Genomic DNA, 21,072 nt, shown 5'->3' with positions numbered 1-21,072 from the left:
TGCACATCTCCTACCATTAACTCAAAATGGTAGTACCTGAAAACAAAGTACTTTTTGATTAATGGAGTCTGGCCTGTTGTCAGTTGGTGAAGCTATTGATGTCTGCTTTAATGGAATTTACAGACAAGCCTGGCAAACACACATTAAACAAATAAACATGTATAGTTTATTCCTCCCAGAGAAAGACATTACTGATCCTTCCGGTCAAGTATCCCTGTTGAAGTTTTCGAATTTTCTAGAAAAAGGCCATCAAGCTGATTGACGTCATGAATTTGCATGTCATCCGTTCACAGGGACCATGCTAATCTCTGTATTGTTCCAATTTTAGTACATGTGCTGCCGAAGTGAGCACAAGCTGACTAAAATGCAGTCAAAAGTACCTTTGTGTATATGTCACTTCTCTCTGATTCTGTAATATAAATACGGAAACAAAGACTAAACTATGAGGTAAATATGCCAATTTAGTTTTTTAGTATAATTTATTGTCAAATTTGCTAACATACAGCGTGTAAAGGGTGCTCTTGGTTTTTTGGGTGGACTCCTGTGGTTCTTCACTTACATACAACACCCAGTGCTCATCCCAATAAGTGCCCTCCTCAATGTCCATCACCCACTTTCCCCTCTCCCCCACCCCCCACCAACCCTCTGTTTGCTCTATGTATTTAAGAGTCTCTTAAGGTTTGCCTCCTTCCCTCTCTGTTTGTAACTATTTTTTCCCCTTCCTTTCCCTTGTTGGTCTTCTGTTAAGTTTCTCAAGCTCCACATATGAGTGAAAACATATGATATCTATCTTTCTCTGACTGACTTATTTCACTCAGCATAATAGCTTCCAGCTCCATCCATGTTGATGTAAATGGCGTGATTTCATTCCTTCTCATTATGGCAATTTACTTTTAATAAAATCAAGATAGAATGGCTTTTTGAGCTCCTCTTGATTTATGGTTGTCCAAACGAAGTTAACTTTCAGACTAGATATAATGAATCAGGTATTAGATATACTCCCACACTAGACAAAACGAATCAGAATGCCTGAGGTTAGGCCTGGTGATATGCATTCTAAACAAGTAGCCCATGAGTTGTACACATTAACATTAGGAAATTATTAAACCAGTTTCAAACCACCAATACTGTGTTCCATTTTCAGCTTCTCTGCTCTGTCCACATTTCTCAGCTCTTGACCTCTTTCTATCTTCAAAGCCAGGAAAGCCAAAAATGGAAAGTAGAATCCTCAACCTGTATCTCTCTGACTCTCCGTCTGTGGACACATCTCGCTCTGCCCAGAGCCGAGAAAGTTTGTCTGCTTTGAAAAACACAAGTGATTAGGTTGGTTCCACCTTGGAAACCCAGATGACTCTCCTTGTTTCAAGATGCTTCAAATTAAACACCTCTGTAAAGTCCTTTAAACCATGTAAGGTAACAGAATCAAAAGTTTCAGGGATTAGAAAATGGGCATCTTTGGGGCACCTGGGTGGTTCAGTCGGTTGAGTGTCCAACTTCAACTGAGGTCATGATCTCACAGTTCGCGAGTTCAAGCCACATGTCGCACTCTGTGCTCACAGCTCAGAGCCTGGAGTCTGCTTCGTGGATTCTGTCTCCCTTCCTCTATGCCCCTTCCCTGCTGGTTCTCTCTCTCTCTCTCTCAAAAATAAACAAAACATTAGAAAAAAGAAGAAAAAGAAAATGGACATCTTTGAGGGGAGAGGGACATAATTCCTCCTACCACAATACACATTGTGTACTGAGAGTCCTCCTTTTTTATTGAAGTGTAGTTTACATATAATGTTATATTAGTTTCAAGTGTACAACATGGTGATTCAACATGTTATTCTGAGAGCCCTTTCTAAGCTGCTCTACATGAAGCACTGTGTTAATCATTAATACATTCATTTCATCCAAGTGGAAACAAAAGGAGACAGAAAACTTTCAGGAGACATACTAAAAAGACTTTTGACTACTCAACTTTGGATCCAATATGGAGTCTTAAATTCAAAGGGAGAAAGTGTGTCTTCCAATAATCTACATAGGTTTCCATTTGACTTCAAATACTAATATGTGTTTAATTTGATATAAAAGTTAAATGGCTAAGAGGTTAATATTCTTACAGGAGCTTCATATGGCTATAGGGACTTAAAGCATTATTTTAGTAAGTCATTGAATTAGGATTCTCCAGAGAAATAGAACCAATGGAATATGTAGAATATAGAAAGAGCTTTATTATGAGGGATTGGCTCACACAATTATGAAGGTTGAGTAGTCCTATGATAGGCTGTCAGCAGGCTGGAAGTCCAGGACAACTAGTGGTATAGTTCCAGTCCAAACCCAAAGGCCTGAGAACCAGAGGAGCCAGTGGTAAATATAAATCCCAAACCAAGTCTGCAGGCCCAAGAAATTGGAGCACTAAAATCTGAGGGCAGGAGAAGATGGATGTCCCAACTTAAACAGAGAGGAAATTCACCCAACACCTTTTCGTTCTAGTCAGGCCCTCCATGGACTGGGTGATGGTTACCCACATGGGTGAGAGCGGATCTTTATTCAGTCTACTAGTTCAAATGCTAATCTCTTCCAGACACACACACAGATACACACAGAAATAATATTTTACCAGCTCTCTGGAAACATAACTACTGTTACCAAATGTCTGTAGCATGTTTGAGTGTCATTAGAGATAAAAGTTTGGGTTAGAGATCACATCTCTAATTTGGATTACCATCTCTGTACATATATCATGCTAGCATCAACATAAAATCAAACATGAAGATTTTAACGCATAATTCACAATCCTTATTTTAACATAGTCTCCTAAAGTAAATTGCCCTCAGCTTTTAACACCTGAGACCTACTTGCTCATATTCTATTTCTGATATATACTTTTGTAGTTTAGTTGAAGTTTTAGGAACTCACTAAGGAGTTATGGATTGAAGCATAGGAGACATAGAACTTGAGATGTTGAAATCTTCTGAGAGAGGACAGTTTGTATTATACATTAGTGTAAAGAAATAAAAGGCAAATGAATTATGAACTGCTTTATTGTCGAACTGACTGCAGTTCTTTTAGGCAAGAAGTTACTCCTGACCCCTGGAAAAGGAAGATGTTGTAATCAAAGCTATATAAATGGCAATGCAACAAGGTATTGACTCCCCAAAGCACAGCACACTACTTGTTTGTGCAAATGTACAGCCCTCCACTCAGGAAACTCCACAGTGACATACCGTTTGCACCAGACATACCTACTCAGAGATGAACAAATTCAGCACAGATGTCATTTGTGGAAAGATGTTCATACATTTCACTCAAAGTTATCTGCCTACTGTTAAGACTAAAGAAATCTTTGTTGATTGGTTTCTGCTGGTAGTTTTGTGAGACAAGCACAAAGCAGTGTTTAACTACACATAACCCTTGAGCACTGGAGTGAATTAAATTTGTATCAAGAAGGATTAAAACAGAGATTTTTTTAAAAGGAGGAGGTACTCTGAAATATAGGATCATGTTCCAAAAATGATGGTGCTGAACCCATAATTGGACATTTTACTACATAAAGATCTCCACAAAAGGATGGGTGAAGGAAGTCTACTGTCAAGCCCATCCCATTTTGTTATAAATCGCTCTAAATCTACTTGATGTCACCTAAAGGGTAATTGAAAGGAGGACATGACAGTCTTCCCTACTAAACAAGATACCAGAAATGTCCCCACATACATTTCTAGGTTAAGCTCAGATGTCTTTCCCAGGGCTGACTGTATCAACAGAGAATGCTTTTAGTGGCTTCTCACAGAGTTCTTAAAGGAATTCTGAGTATGGAACTAGCTGTGATAAAACAGTAAAAAAGGAGGGTGTCGAACATCAGGCAGAGTTTAACAAGGAGACTTGGCTCTTGCTACTGAAACGATTTTGCTTGCACAACAATTCACCAGGGACTTTGTCATTCTTACGCCTCAGCAGGCATCCTTTTTTCCCAGTTGTTTCTTTTTTCTTTTTTTCTGATTCATAGAGGAGTAGTAGAAACCTTTTCTCTCTCCCCACGAACCCACCCCTCACGTGACACATAGCCACAAAAAGTGTCATGTAGCTTAATAGAAAGAAAAAAAATTAAAATCTCAAAAGATGAAATCAATTGGGCAGAGCTGGGTTGTGGTTAGAGAATGGAAGACAAAGACCACACAGTAAACTTACCAACCACAAACCTTCAACAGAAGACAGATGCCTGTGAATTTGGCCTCTCCATCCCTAATTTTTAAGGTGTTCAAATATATTCTCCTGACTGCGCTTAAGTATCTATAGTCCTATCACAGCCATTGTCCACATACTGAAGTAGCTATTTTTCCCCCCATTAGTTGGTTTCTTGGTGTTTTTTTCACTTTTACCATCATTCTTCCCCGGCCAGACACCTTGAAACCATCATTTACTTTAAGGCAAAATATGTAATGGACTCTTAATTTCTTTTAGCTGTTGTTCAAAGCTTCATAGTGTAGGCACATTCCAGAAGCTTAATAACATCTCGGTGGAGCCTGACGTAGCGAATGAACCTGGGGAAAGGCTCCCATTTTTAAAATCAATTATTAAAAACTTCAAAATAAAGTTACAAAATAACTGGAATATTGAGAGGTGGTGAAAGAGGACTTCAACTATATCCAATTTGACCTCAGTCTATACTTTCTAATATATTAAGTTCTTCTTTCCAGCTTATCTCTTAACTCTGGCAAAAGACCCTGTGGGTAAAGCAACTCCTGATGGGAAGCGAAACTACCCATTAAGCATAAGGACTGGCCTGAGCCAGCAAGACTCCCGTGACAGACCCTAAGACAATGATCATTTTCACCTTTGCTGCTCACTTGCCTGTACCCACTGACATTTGTGACACATTTTCCTTATATAAACCTCGAGGTCTTTCAGCACTTTGGAGACAGTCTGTGAGAAGTTAGTCTGCTGTCTTCCCAGTGTTGGCCTCACTGATATAAATTCCTTTCCGGTTTCACCACCAGCCAGTTTTCCTGCCTTTGTATTTTCTTAGTGGTGAGTGGCCAAACCTGGTCTATTTGGGATCTGTTTGTATTTTCTTAGTGGTGAGTGGCCAAACCTGGTCTGTTTGGGATCTGTTTGTATTTTCTTAGTGGTGAGTGGCCAAACCTGATCTGTTTGGAGAGAGATGTTCTTGCATGCCGCGCTGCCTCAGCTCCAGGGGTTGGGAAGTGACAACAAAAACCATCTATAGCCATTTTATTGAAGGTGCTTTATGATGTCAATATTCTTCACACATGTAACTATTATTTAAATGAAATCCATCCAAGGGCACCCAGGTGGGTCAGTAGGTTGAGCATCTGACTTCAGTTCAGGTCATGATCTCATGGTTCACAAGTTCAAGACCTTCACTGGACTTACTACTGTCAGTGCAGAGCCCGCTTTGGATCCTGTATCCCCCTCTCTGTGTGCCCCTCCCCTGCTCTTGCTCTCTCTCTAAAAAATAAATAAAATCCTCCAACAGGTTTTTTTTTAGTAATTTATTTCCTTCTAAAGATCCAACAAAAATCTTTAGTATAATTGCAATAATAAAGCAGTTTTAAGATATCTATCTGTATTCCTTACTCACATAAATCTATTTTTTTCTAATGTGCACCCCTCCAAAAAATGCCTCGCTGGACAAGAAAATAGCAGGAAGAGAACAATTGTATCATTCCTTTCTAACCATCATCTTCACTCACAGCCCTGACATTCTCCCATGTCTCTGAGATTCACACCTGTGGTGCCATTCTCGTCCGGGGAGGCCGGCAGCTCGAGCAGTTAACGAATTCACCCAGTACACAACAAAGGAGATAGAAGCTTACTGAATATGCTGCAAGGGAGAATCAGGCAGGGCTGCAAAGGAGAGACCGTCTGCCACAATGCAGGGGTGAGAAGCAACAGTTACAGAGTGGAGAGAGGGAATATGTAGATAGATGGAATTTTCCCTTTTTTTGGTAACTGCCTGATTGGAAGCACTCCATTGGTTAGTTAGAGCCTATGGTCATTTCAAGGTGGGTCACTTCACGAGCCTGTTTGAATTCTGCTCGCTGATCCCTTGTGCCTTGCTCAAATTTCCATTGCTCAAGCCTGTTGCCTAAAAGCAGCCTCTACAGCACCCATTAACATGACCTGATTTTGTTCAAAGAAGGGTGAACATGTTGTTGCACTGTCCTTAAGAACGGAGCAAGTGAAAACAGTCTAACCTTTTATACAACAAAGTGAAAAAACTGTGTGGCTTAAGGACACCTGAAGGCAGAGAGATGGACAAATTGCTCTCTCAATATTTCTTTAGTTCTATTGATTGGATATAATTTTTGTTATCAGAGATATTTAATATCAAATTATGAGACCTACGGAAGAAAATTAAAAGCATTAGTTCCCCCAGAATAAATTCAATAATTCAGTTCGTTTCTAGAAAATAGGCATAATTTCCCCTCTTTGGGAAAGACTAGCACAGCCCACCATGTAGGTAAACATATAGTACCTGGGGATGGGGGCGGAAAAAGAAGTTTAAGCCTGTGGTGAAGCAAAAGGCTTACCATGAAGAGAAACATCGCTTTTACCCAATAGAGGAACAAGCAAGAAAAAAAAAGTTGAAAACAGAGAGTGTCTTAACAGATTTGCAATTTAATATCCATGCTTTTCTATTTTCCATACTATGTCCTTAATCCAGTGATCTCACCACATAATGAAAATGCTATATCCAAAAATGCAAGACAACAACTATCACCATTCACACTTTTCCAAGACATGCTAATGCTGATTCTTTCTAACCGTTTAGATTCATTCTGTGGGAAAGAAAGGCCATTTCTTTAAATCCCCTTACCTAGAAAGATGTATTCAGATAAAATGGTTCCTTGGCATTCCGTAGAAGACAGTCAAAAAGTTTTCTAGAATTTATGCCTTATTCAGCTCTTATATCATTAGAGACCTTGTACACTGCAAGAACATCAGGAACTAAAGAGCTACATAAAATTGCATCAGGGTGCTAGCTTCCAGGATGTTAAGAAACGGAATGTCACTATCATACCCAAACCCATACATATCTCACAATCCCAGGGAGAGTCAACCTTCATTGTCACTGCAGATATGGCATTAATGCCAGGATTGCAACTATAGCACGTGTATGGAAAGATCTACCATGCAAGCAGCCACTACTATATATCCCTCTAATGCTGAAACTGAAGGGAAAAAAAGCCTAGAAGTATTCAAATGGGCATCAGTGGGACACAAATAATTTAGTTCAATTCAATCCAAACTTCAGTTCCTTTTGCTATGGTATTTTGACTCTTTTAGTTCCTTAAAACTACTGACCTTCCCACACTTGACAATGAACTAAGACTGAACTTCCACCCACTCAAATTCCTTTTCTTCCTGTGTTTTGACGCACGGTCTAAATCCTAGTACTCAAGAAATGATTCTTCCCTTCCACTTTAGTATCACTAACTTCTTCTTAGTCTTCATGAAATACTACAATCTGATCCGATTTGGAGTCTGTTGAACGAAGTGAAATTAAGCAATATGTGAAGGCTGCTATCGATGGAGTGAATGAATAATGAAATACTGAGCAACTACCATTTGTTTAGGACCCTATTAGAGCTGGTGATGCTGCTATGAATGATCCCTATACTCAGCTTGGAATTTAACGGAGGAGACTAGACTAACAAACACATAAGAGAAGGGGCACCTGGGTGGCTCAGTCAGTTGAGCATCCGACTTCAGCTCAGGTCACGATCTCACGGTCCCTGGGTTCAAGCCCCGTGTCAGGCTCTGTGCTGACATCTCGGAGCCTGGAGCCTGCTCCTGATTCTGTGTCTCCCTCTCTCTCTCCCCCTCCCCCGCTTGTGCTCTATCAAATTTACAAACACATAAGAGGAAAGCAACAGAGCCTAGTCATGAGCCAGATTGTGCAGTCCAGAGTTGCCACGCTGGTAAGGTCCAAAGGAAGAGTATCAGTAGAGACTATAGGAAAGGCATAACACAATAGATCAGCCTAAGCCAAATAATGAAGACAGGAGAGATTCGGATAGGTAAAAGAAGAAGGACAAACATTCCAAGCAAGATGAATAGGATGAATAAAGGCAAAGACATGATGGTGATGAAAGTGAGATCACATCAAGAAAATATGTATATGTCACCATGTGGCCAAAGGAGAGGGAATCTACATAGTGGTTACAACGGAGCTTGAATATATAAGGAAAGGCCTGGCTCTTGATAAAATTTTGGTTTGGAGAAAAGAGAAGTTTATTTTAGGCTGATGAACAGACATATTAGGCTAACAGAAGCCTGTGTGTCAGATATACCTCATAATCTTAGTAGTTTGACATAATAAACTTTTATTTCTTACCCACATAAAGTCCAAACCAGGTGTTTCTGATTGGAGACAAATTTGTGTTTGGGTTGATTAAATAAACGGCCTCACAGCTCACATACAGCTTTCTACCAACATACATTTTTTATAAATTCACCCAGCAAATGTCTTTTAAGTACCTATTATATACGAGGTACTATGCTTGACTGACGCTGGAAATAGTGACTGGGGCAAAAGACATGGTCCCTGCCTTTGAGAGCCCTCAGCTGCCGAGGAAACCAGACAAGAAAACAAATGAGTATTACATCGTCTGCTGTGGAGCACAAAGGAAGGAAGTATTTCACAGATTGTGGAAGTGCAGAGCTCAAATTAGAGCTCTGTAGTGAGAGTTACTTTACTGCCCAGTGGGAACAGGTGCTTTAGTAAAAGCTTGAAATAAACATTGTAAATCCCCGGAGCTCAATAGAAAAACATCTGACTTTTATCTATGGATTCTTATCGGCTACAAAGATACGTGCCATGCCACTATTTTCCAAATTTGGGCGTTTCTTTTTTTCTGTGTCTGCTTGTGGCATTAGACGCAGATCCTTTTTTTTTTTTTTAATGTTTATTTATATTTGAGAAAGGAAGAGAGAGAGAGCATGAGCTTGAGCAAGGGAAGGGCAGAGGGACAGACAGAATCTGAAGCAGGTTCCAGGCTCCCAGCTACAAGCTGTCAGCACACAGCCTCACACAGGGCTCGAACTCACCAGCAGTTAGATCATGAGCCGAAGTCTGACACTTAACTGACTGAACCACCCAGGCATCCCTAGCATTTTCTATTTTTGATGGCCACTCCTGGATAGAACATCGTCACTTTTTCACAGGTATACCACAAGTGGGAACAAGGAGACACAGGTTTGTACTGTGACTCTCCCAGTGACTAGGTGTGTTTGTCTCGGACACTCAACGGGGCTTTAGTTTTCTCCTTGTACAAAAATGTACGAAGTCCCTTCCAGCCCCAGCTTGAGACACATACTTCTAATGTTCTGTTCAAAATTTTATTTCTTCTCAGAACATGCTTCATCAGTATAGTGTTTTTGACACTCACACTATTTACATAGTTACATAGAAACAGTAGAAGGCACTGGCTCAGGTGGGAGATCTGGAGTCAGTCTGACTCAGTTCAAATTCTGCAAACTACTCGTTTTAGTTGTGCAGGCAAAGTAGTAAATCTCCTTGTGTCTTAGTTTCTGTGGAAATAATAGGACTTATGTCATTAGGTTGATATAAAGATTAAATAAGCTAATTCAGAAGGGCCCAAGCTTTTTCTGCTCCCAGACCTCTTTAAGTGTCTTCATAATTCTTTTTGCTGTGTCCCCAGGCCAAATGAAACACTGAATAGTTTTTTTTCTTAAGTAACTATGTCCAAACAACCAACAAGTATTTGTGTCCTAGCAACTTACAGCAACAGCCACTGGAAAATATAGAACATATAAAAATTTTTAAATGGTATTGCAAAGATAAAACATTACTGCAAGGAATATATGTGATCCAAGTTTGAATCTGCAAAATAGTTTGAGCTAGAAGTTACCGCAATGTCCAACACACATCAAGTACCACAATATCTCCCTTAAACATTTGAGATTCCTCAGAGTCCCCGTGAGTTTGCTACAATGACCCACCAGTACACAGTTTGGGAATCACAGAGCTAACTTACATAAATAACATAGAGCAGGGCCTGGCACTTACCAGCAGTCAATAAATGTCGACTACTTGTCAATTTTTTCTCTGATTCAAACAACAACTTAAAGAGGTGAGTTTAAGTTTTATTACAACTATTTTGCGATTAGGAAACTGAGCTTCCAGAAAGTTTTTCACCCACTGACACTAGGAAGTGGAGGAAATGGAATTTTCACTCAGGTTTACCTGGAGCCAAAACCTATATAAACTCTTTCCAATATATCATACTGCTTTCTTGCTTTCTTTTAGTTCAATACCTAGTTATCCTGATACATATTAAACTTGATTATACCCTATCAGATTTCTGTTTGTATGTCAAATCATGTAACATTTCAAACAGAACACAAAAGAGAATATAAAACTGCTATGAAAATTTTACAGGTGTGAGCATTTTACAATATTTGTTTCAATTTTTGTTTTCCATTAAGTAGGCTCCCCATCCAGCATGGGGCTTGAACTCAAGACCCTGACATGAGGAGTCAAATGCTCCACCGATTGAGCCAGCCAGGCACCCCGGTGAAACAAAGAAAGCTATGTTCTAACTTACCACCCTCTGTCTATTCCTTTTTTATCCCTCCCTCCTCAGAAGGAACCACTGTTCTGAAGCTGATAACATTGCTGTGCACATTTTTGTTCTCTCATATACATATAGGTGCATGGTGTCTGCCAATAATGCATACTCTGGAAGGCTGAGATCTGTACGTTTATCTTTACATTTACTTTTCAATGTTGTCTCCCCTCCCCCATACCTAGAATAGAGGCTAACACCTGGTGGGCACACTATAGATTTTCTGAATGATTAAACTACAGCGATGTTGTTCACATTCTTAAATACATATAAATATTATCACATTATGTATTGTCTTGCGATCTGCTCTTCTCCAACATTATATTTTTGAGATCAATCATATTGATATGTGTAGCTCTGGTTCAATCACCTTTACTGCTATGTGGTATTCCATTTTATGAATAAACAGCATATTATCTGTTTCTCCAAGCATATTTAGATTTTACTGTATTTAAACACACCACATTAAATGTTGTACAAATGATAGTAGTATTGAGATATTTTCTCATATTCATCAGAATGATAAAATTTACTATTATGATAAATCTACGATTTGGTGGTAACTCTTATACATTGCTGGTGGGAGCGTGGCAATCGTTAGTCAAATTTAAGATACTTAGATCCCATGATCTAGTAATACCACTTCTAGGTATAGGTTGACAAGGAACGGAATACAAGAATGTTCAAGCTCAATCCATTTTTTTAAATGTGTTAATACTTATTTACAAGCTCAGTACTTTTAACAATAAAAGTTATTCTCTATTTTCTCTTGTTTTGTTATGTATTAATGCATAACGAATTTACCCCAAAAATCAGTGGCTAAAGACAGCCATTTTAAACTCATCATGAATTCTACGGATCAGTGATTGAGTAAAGGAATGGTGGGGACAGCTTGTATCTGCACCATGATGAGGTCTCAGCTGTAAGGGCTTGAAGACTGGTGGAAATCACCTAGAAATCTCTTTATTCCTATGCCTCATAGTTAATGCTGGCTGTTGTCAGGAACCTCAGCTGGAGCTCTTTAGATGATCTACATGTGGCATCTTCATTAGGCCTGGGCTTCCTCACAATATGGTGGCCTCAAACATCTTACACGGGGGCTCAGAGTCCCACGGCAGATTGTCTCAAGAGAACCAGGTGGAAACGATACCATTTTTTTTTTTTTTTTTTTTTTGGTGATCTACTCTCAGAGGCCATGTGACATTCCTTTGACCATAGTCACTGGGCCACCCAGATGAAAGCATTTTCTCTGCAGACAGAGGCTGTCACAGATTTAAACACTTCTACTGTAGACACACGCCCCACAGACTGAAACAGGATGGTAGACCTCATCTCTCAATGGAAGGAGTAGCAAAGACCTAAAGGGATGAGCAACAGTACTGTAGCCATTTTTGGAAAAAAGTAACATCTGCTACATCTCCCCTGCCTTCTTCCTCACTCCTCTTCTCTTTTTTCCATCTCTATTATATTCCCTGAAATTATTAGGCCTTTGGACCTCTGTAAAAATCTGCATGTCATAATTAACTTCTAACTCATGCCATCTTTTATTACTACAATTTCCATGTATGAAATAGTATTTTTATCAGCCTTTGTTACCACGTACTATTACGTCAAACTTATTTCCCTAAATGATTTTATTCGTGAATGATAAACAAGTGAAGCAAGCGTTTACTTGCAATATTTCTGCAGGCCTTGACCTGTTGTGCTAGACATAAATACTTTTCATATTTTAGCCTTCTTATGTCCGTAGTAGGTTCTGCTCTTGTTAGAAAGAGCTAGATAAAATTAATATTTGTACCATGAATATTTTGCTAGCGTTTGGTAGGAAACACATCTCATGACTTATGTTTCAAACTTCTCCTATTTGTAGTAAATGTATGCATGACTTTCTGAATCACCCTACAACTTCTAGACAATCTTAGCATTTTCTTTTGTATTCCATTTTAGACTTTATATATCAGCACCTTGCCTTCTGAAATAAACTGTTAGCCTCTCAACCTAAAAATTACATTGGCATCTTTAAACATGAGCTCAAGAAGCCCTTGTTCTTCTAAAATAAATTTACCTTTCTTTAGGGATTTCCCCACTGGGTTGTGGTATATTCAAATGCCCTCTATAACCTTAGGGATTTTCCAACCTCATGAGTGGGTGTGATACTCAGAAATTAAAATTTTTAATTATGTGTGGTACTCAGTATCTTTTTTACTTTTCTTTTGTCTAGATCATCTAGGATGTTTAAGGCTTTATTTGATTCTTAATTTTAGAAACGGCTTTTGGCCTAATTAATGAGATATCTCTTTTCTCTTTCTACTTACCTTGTCAAGTCCCCAAACCTACTGTATGGCATTTGCTAATATTTATTCATCTCAGTAACCATATTCCATGTTTTTAAGAAAATACAGCAACTGTAGAGATTCTGTGAAAACAGCATATAAAGAGTAAAAAAGAAAGGTGATGGAGAAAAGAAGGAAGCAAATGGCTAATGTGTTTCAATGAAAGATTGATTGATTGAACTGTCTACCTCTTTCAGCTGGGCAACCAGAGCTCTTCTTTCTCCCCTCCAAACATTCTGCTTCAGCTACACCAACCCCTCAGCATTTCCCCTCTGTCTCTGTACAGAGAGGGTATGATGTCTAGAATCATCTTTCCCTTCAGAAGAAATCTTACTCTTGGCCCAAATGTTATTTTCCCTGTATCAAATCATGGTTTCTGTTTCAAGCATAGTTATTTTCATGTCATATTGAATAGCTAGTTCTGTGTTGATCTCTCCCACGGAGATCCTCAGGGCTAGACCCATGTTTACTCATTTCTGTAACCCTAGTACCAGACAAATGTTTTTTAATTCATGTATAATAAATGACTAAATGTATGACCTTAATAAGTGACTTAGCCTATGTGTGCTTTCCGCATAATAAAATGGAAATAATAATAGTATCTAATTTAAAAGACTGTTTTGAGGATTAAATGAAATAATCCACATAGAACACAATGCCTGACACATAATTCATGTCCAATAAATATTAGGCTGTTGTTGTGATATATATTTTTGAAAAATATTTCATCAATTACCAATATCCTTTAATTATAAATGGTCATGAATGTTTCACTTTCTAAGTTTTTTTTTTTTTAATTTGCCAGATGGTCTAAACACAAATGTTAAACAAGTAGATGAATGAAATCTTTCTATAGAAAGACTCTCTGAAGAGTCTTCTCTTTCTATAACAAAAATGCTGATTTTCTGTATGACATCATAAAGTGCCTATAGGGAAAAAAAATATCAGAATGACTGCTAATATTCATGGCCATCAGTGTATGCTCTGTTTAATTCTGGGATCTCATATGTCTTTCTTAGTAACTCTTTTGTCAGCTCTCCTTTATCGTGTAAATCATCAGATCTATTTCATGGGTTAAATGTTTTACATTAAAAAATCAGAATAGATTAATTTACCTTTTATAGCTGCTTTTACTACAGACAACTTTCATGAATAAATAAAGCTTATGAGATACAGGCCTAGACCTGTTGCTGCTCATTCAAAGAACAGAGCATGCTTTGATGAGAACATTTCTTAAGAATAACAAAGGAATTAAAGATTCTGAAAAGCTGGGCTCCAGCTTTGTTTTCTAAATTGTTAAAAAGTGGAATCCATGAACATAAAACAAATGCAGATTTTAGCCAGTGGACTTGAAAGAAGTGAATTTTACTATTTAACTATTCTCTAAATAATAGATGTTTCAGATAAATATTAAATGTGCCAATTGCTGAGACCCTGTATTTAGTATGTGCTATGTTAAAATATTCAATTATCTTGCCAGTAATAATATTCCAGAAGCAAAGCTTTATGTTGTAATGTCAATATGCCCAATTCCATCTTTCTTTTTTGTTCCAGGACACCAAATACAGGGTGTAAATAAAGGTATATTTGGGGGGTATTTATTTGAGGGGGATTCCAGTGAGAAGACTTATTTTACCATCTATTTATAAAAATTCTTAGTAACAGTTATCAGACTTCCCAAAATGTTGACTGAAAACACACTTATGACCAACTTCACCCCAAAGAAGAAAGAGGAGGAGGGGGAGGAGAAAGAAAAAGAAGAGAGGAAGGAGAAGGTAAAGAAGGAGGAGAAGGAGAAGAAGAGAAATATAGAATTTGAGTAACCAAAAGGTTTGGCTTTCTAGTACCATGCAATTGATCTAATTACTGACTTCTTAAATTATATGGACCAATCATTGTGTAACTCAGATGGTTCATTTATTTTAACTGTGGCAGATAAGCCATCAGTAATCTACTCATATCCAATATTTTTTTTTAACTAAACCATTTTATTCAAACACAAAGTTTTCTTAATAACATATCAGGTGATGAAACAAAGACAAAGAAGCCAGGAAAAGGAATACATGAGTTGAAAAAAATTATTAACATGAAATTTTCTGAGAGTCTTCACCAAAATCTCCTTCATTAGGGAGATCATACTTTTTAGTTAAATGGGGAATAACAGTGGAATGAAAAGGATTGTTTCTATTAGTGAGGATAGGCTATGTTTATGCTGTACTAACAAACAATACCCAAATCTCAGTGGTTTAACTCAAGGAAAGACTATTGCTTATTTTTCTCAATTATGCAACATCCTCTGTGAATTTTGATGATGCACACTGCTTGCTGTAGGAGGTGATAGAGAGGACGTGACTGCTGCTTGACCCTCGAGCTGGACCCAGGCAATCAGAGCCTCCTCTCTGTTCTTGGAATGTACATTCCGTCTACTGTTTGCACAGTGGGAGCTATTCCGGAGACATAAGCGAGAGTAAGGTGTTATTGACACCATCTGGATGGTATATGTGGCCAATACCTGTTAAGGCCTTTATATAAACTTCTAAAATTCTGGTGGGCAGAGGGCACCTGGGTGGCTCGGTCAGTTGAGTGTCCGACTTCAGCTCAGTTCATGATCTTGTGGTTCGTGAGTTCAAGCCCCAAATCAGGCTCACTGCTGTCAGCTCAGAGCCCACTTTGAATCCTTTGTTCTCTTTCTTTCTCTGCCAGTCTCCTGCTGCTTATGCTCTCTCTCAAAACATAAGTAAAACATTAAACTGTTTTGTGTTTTTTTTTTTAATTCTGGTGGGCAGGTACAGAGCTCTACTCCTCTTGAGGCTGTCAAAGATAAACCTCATGCATACATTCCCTTGCTTATTCAAACTGCCACCTACCAATCTGGACCAGGCTGCCTCTTTCTCTGGTCTCCCCATGCCCTCCATATACAGGCTCCAGTTTGAGAACCAGTACTTCTTCAACCATTCGTACAGCATCTGCCCACAAAGCCCCCTCCATACTTGCTGCAGCAGGAGGATGAGAAGACAAGGATCTCACATGCACGATGGGATGCTTCAGCCCAGAAATAACACTGGCAATTGAATGTCTCATCCTGTAAATCATTCCACTCACAGCTGTTTCTCGTTTGCCTAGAAGGATAGGAGACCCAGTCGTTGGCGAAACACTAGAAATGTTTACTGTGGGATTCTGAATGTAACCTAACACAATGATTTCCCCCTAATAGTCACTGCATATGAAATTAACTTCAATTTCAACTAACCAAATAATTTAGTCTTGATTTGAGTTTTGTACATGTAGCTAGAGTCTTGGCTATGCCACTACTGGAATTCAGATATGTTGGGGAAGCCTGGCACAGGCCTACCCAAAGTCCATGTGCAAGAGAAATGGTGAGATTAGGGTAGAGAGGACCCTAAAGGAGCAGAGAGTCAAGATCATAGTCTTCCAATAACAGATTAGGGATTGGAGAAGAGGGAAGTCCAAGTAGTGTTGGGTGAGTGGTGCTTTTACTTACCGCAAATGAAAGAGCTGGTCCACTATTAACTCCAAAAGGCATGGGGTCCAATTCTCTCTACTTTGGGTACCCTTAACAAATATAACTTAATACAATGCAAGGGGATCTCTCACAGGCTTTGACCCTCAGCAGAAACTGACAGGAAGAAAGCTGCAGAGGCAGCATGATTAGCTAACAATGCCTGGCAATAAATGGTGTTACCAAGTAGTGCCAGGCAGTCGTGCCAGTGACCAGGAGACACAGTGGTGCCTAGAGGCTTAGGACCACTCTGAAAGTGGTAGTGCCCAGTAAAAACAGTACAGTGGCCCAGCGTGTGGGAGCAATGATACAACAGGATACAGAATGGGGCCGAAGTGGAAGAGTAGACAAAGTGTATTCTTACTAGAGGGTAATGGAGCAGACTTTCTGGTGGTACCTTGCTCAGATCCACCTTAGTAAGCAAGGTCATCCCCCAGCTGCTGGGCATGTTAGCCACTCCAGGTTCATAGCTGGCCCCTCTCTAGAGAACTGTCTCCAGCCAAATGTGAGTTCTCTTGTCCAGGAGATGCCACCCCTCTAGATCTCACACTGCTGTCAACATAGACTGACCTGGGATATAGAAGGTTGCCCTGCTAGCCTCGAGATGCCATCAATGCTGGTGCCGTTCCCACGCCAGACCTCCCTATGGGATCATGGTAAAGCTACATTCTAACAGAGGCTACATATCCTTGCTTAGCTCCATCTCTTACATTATCCCATTCTCTCTTTTTTCCTCCATGAAGCTGAGGCCCTGACACAGTCTCTGCATCTAGAGAAATCACCATAAATAATGAGGAAATATAAGCAGAATAAAGACACTAGATTTCCCCCAAAGAGGTAGCAAATGCACTGAGAACGAAGAAAGCCTTCCTCTTACCCAACATTTTGTGCTCGTTGTTTGTTCAGCTGGGAGAGTTTACCTCACTCCTCAGTGACAGCAAATCTTACCCATCCTATCAGACCCACCTTGAGACCACAAGCTTTCATGCAATCTTTCCAGATCACTCAAACCACCAGTGGTATTCTCTGAAGTTTAGTGCTGTTTATTGTTTGTGTTATTAATTCAGCAACTGATCTCTCAACACTGTGACATTTCAACATTTCTTCTAATAATTTATTCTTCTAATAAATATTAAGCACCTACTATAGCAGACACTAGGTGATGAAAACAAGTAAGACATGGTGCTACTTTTCATCCTTCGCCTTTAGTAAGAAATACGGATAAGGTAAACCCATGACAATAGTTTGAAATACATGCATAATACAGCATGAGAATTTGGGGTATTTTCACAAAGCAAGTATTGTAACTATGTTTTGAATGAAGATGAGATGTTAAAGAGGGTTAAGGCGTTTCAGGTAAAGGCATTAAAAAATGATACAGTCCAGAAATTGAGATTGACTTAATGGTTGTTAGTTCCTGTCTTATAGCAGGAAGAAGAAAATAGGAGAAATAAGTGCAGAAAGGAAAGTAAGATTCTAATTGTAAAAGTCATCCTCTGCCATGCTAGGAAATTCAAGTCCTGTCCAGTAGACAAGAACACCCCAGCAAGTTGGGGGGGTGACAAGGGTGGCTCAGGTGGCTAAGCATCAGGCTCTTGGTTTCGGCTCAGGTCATGATCTCATGGGTCATGAGTTCGAACCCTGCATCAGGGTCTGAGCTAGCAGCTCAGAACCTGTTTGGGATTCTCTGTCTCTCTCTGTCCCTCCCTTGCCCACACTAGCGCTTTCTCTCCCTCTCTCTCTCTCAAAAATAAATAAATAAACATTAAAAAAAAACAAATCTAAAAAAAATAGGAGGGGGGATGCCTGGGTGAATCAGTTGGTTAAACCTATGATTTTCGGTTTCATTCATATCATGATCTCATGGCTTGTGAGTTCGAGCCTTGTGTTGGGTTCCACACTGACACGGTAGAGCCTGCTTGCAATTCTCTCTCTCCTTCTCTTTCTGCCCCTCCTCTGCTCATGTTCTCTCTCTCTCTTTCTCATTCACTCTCTCAAGTTAAATAAATAAACTTAAAAAAAAAAAGAACCAGCAAGTGTTGGTAACTTCATGATGATGCTTGTACCTATTTTCTTTATAATCCATTTTCCATAAGTCTTACCTCCTATAATTTCAAAATAAGGCAACCTTTCCTTCAAAAATGTATAAACTATCTTAGACATAAAAATGTACAGAGTGCAACAGAATGATCCCTGCACGTTCCTCCCAGCTTAAGAAATAAATTATTTCAAGAGTTTCCATTACTCTCCCCTCAGATATAACTTCTCTCCTGAACATACTATTCATCAATCCATCCTTTATTTTCCCCATATGCTTACTACATATAATGTATACATATATAATCACCTGGATGTTTTCTTCTGTACTTTCCTTTCTTTACTATCATGCTTATAATACTGCTCCTGCAAATCCATCCGCTTTCACTGATACATAGTGTTTTGCTCTGTTGATATACTGTAGTTTAGTTTTCTATTAAATATATATTTTGTTTATTTCCAGTTTAACCATTATAAATGCTGCCATCATGAAATCCTGTTACATGTTTCTTTGTCTATATCTGGGAGAAAGTTATAGAAATGAAATTGTTCGGTCGTTTACTATGCATATTTACAGCTCTACTCAATATGGCCAAATTGCCATCTAAAGTGATTAGGCTAATTTTTGCTCCTGCCATCAGTGTATGCGTCCTCTTTTTAAATTATTTTATTTTTTTATTTTTTAATATAATTTATTGTCAAATTGCCTAACATACAGTGTGTAAAGTGTTAAAAAATTTTTTTTCTATTTTAGAGAAAGAGAGAGAGCACAAGCAGGGGAGAGGAATAGAGACAGAGAATCTTAAGCAGGCTCCACACTCAGTGCGGAGCCTGATGTGGGCTAGATCCGAAGATCCTGGGACCATGACTTGAGCTGAAATCAAGAGTCAGACGCTCAACTGAGACACCCAAGCACCCCAGTGTATAAGCATCCTTACTGCCCCTCATTCTTTGCAATATTTAGCGTTATCACACTCAATATCTTCAGTATCTCACTGTGAAATTAGTATTGTATTGTGGAGCAAGTTTTCACTTTCCTATTTGGGAATTTTCTCTCCTTTGCCATTTTTCTATTTGGCTGTTTTTTCTTTTTGATTTCTGATCAGATATGTGTGCTACAAATATCTGTTTGTGAGGTTTATTTTTGTACTTTATTTATTGTACTTTTTCTAACTCAGGTATTTTCATTTTAATATGATCAGGTATGAAGCCAGTTTTTATATTTGTTCTTTTTTATTTGCTTGCTTATAACATCCTTCTATATTCAAGTACACAAAAAAATCGTCCTATATTTTCATCCATTTATTCAAAGTATTATTTTTCTCATTTAGATTTTAAAATTTTAAATTTATTTTTTATAATGTGAAATACAGACCTTATTTTCTTTCCATGTGGGATTCATGTAGATAACTAAATAATATGTTTTTCTGTTCTTTTGGAGCCAATTGAGAAATAGAAGCAAAAGTCAGATAAATATAGAATATCATCTTTACCTGAAAAGAACCTGATTGGAAGTTATGATTTTAGATCTGAAGCCAGAAGGGCTTGCTAAAAATTTAGTGCTAGGTTAGGTATAGTTATGGCTATGTGTTGAATGTTTGTGTCCCTCCAAAATTCATGTGTTGAAATTGTAACGCCTTAACAGGATGGTATTAGAAGGTGGGGCCTTTGGAAATTGATGATGTCACGAAGGCCTAAATTCATAAGTGAGATTAGTGCTCTTACAAAAGAAAGCTACCTGGCTCCCTTTCACCACGTGAGCACACAGTGAGAGCACCACCATCTATGAACGAGGAGGCAGGTTCTCACCAGACACCAAACCCGCAGATACCTTGATCTTGGACTTCCCAGAGTCCAGAACGATGAGAAATAGATTTCTATTGTTTATAAGCTACTTCATTTATGGTTTGTTAGAGCAGCCTAAACAAACTAAAACAGTTATTGACCCAGCCACGGACACAGATGCAACCCTATTAACCTCCTACTGAAGCAGCAGGTCCATGTGAATGAGAGAAAATAGGAATGCACCCCCTCCATAAGGAGTCAGATCCTAAGAGAGCAGTGAAGTTGCTAATCTAAGCAACCTCAACAACCTCTCAAACTCACCAACCAGAAGTATCCCTACTCTTTCCAAGAGAGGGAGTCAGGAAGGAGTGAGAGAAGAAACAGAAGGGTTATTTTAGCTGAGGGTCCTCAAGTGGAAACACAAAAAGTGAGTGATAAAGTCTTTCCCACTTAATACTTGAGTAACAGTGTACCTGAAAATCCTAAAACCATGTAAATGTGGGAAGGAAGGGTAGCCATACTAGGCTGGGTAATAACCTATAAAGTCAAACAGAAACAAGATTGAAAAAGACAGAGATAAGCCTGTTCAAGATAGTAAACTCCCTTTTGAATATCTAGTTTTCATTTCTACCGTACTGGTACTTTATTTCTTGTTTCTGGGTGACTAAATTTGCCTATTGTACCCTTACCATAACTTGTTCTTTTCTCCACTTCCTGAAATGAACTCATCCTTCTTGCAATTATACAATTCATAATCACAACAGAGAGAGAGGGAGAGAGAGATGAAGAAGAAGGAGGA

At 38.8% G+C, this 21,072-nt stretch overlaps 1 non-coding gene across 1 annotated transcript; it reads right to left on the bottom strand.

Annotated features, from left to right (window-relative positions):
* Positions 1–248: 248 nt before the first annotated feature.
* On the bottom strand, positions 249–352 carry LOC120222000. Its single transcript, XR_005525939.1, has one exon. It is a non-coding gene; the product is annotated as a U6 spliceosomal RNA (small nuclear RNA).
* Positions 353–21,072: the final 20,720 nt, after the last annotated feature.

Source organism: Hyaena hyaena, unplaced genomic scaffold (genome assembly GCF_003009895.1).
Source record: "Hyaena hyaena isolate Hyena2069 unplaced genomic scaffold, ASM300989v1 scaffold_827, whole genome shotgun sequence".
Classification (NCBI taxonomy): Eukaryota; Metazoa; Chordata; class Mammalia; order Carnivora; family Hyaenidae; genus Hyaena; species Hyaena hyaena.
This window is presented reverse-complemented; position numbering and strand designations above follow the sequence as displayed.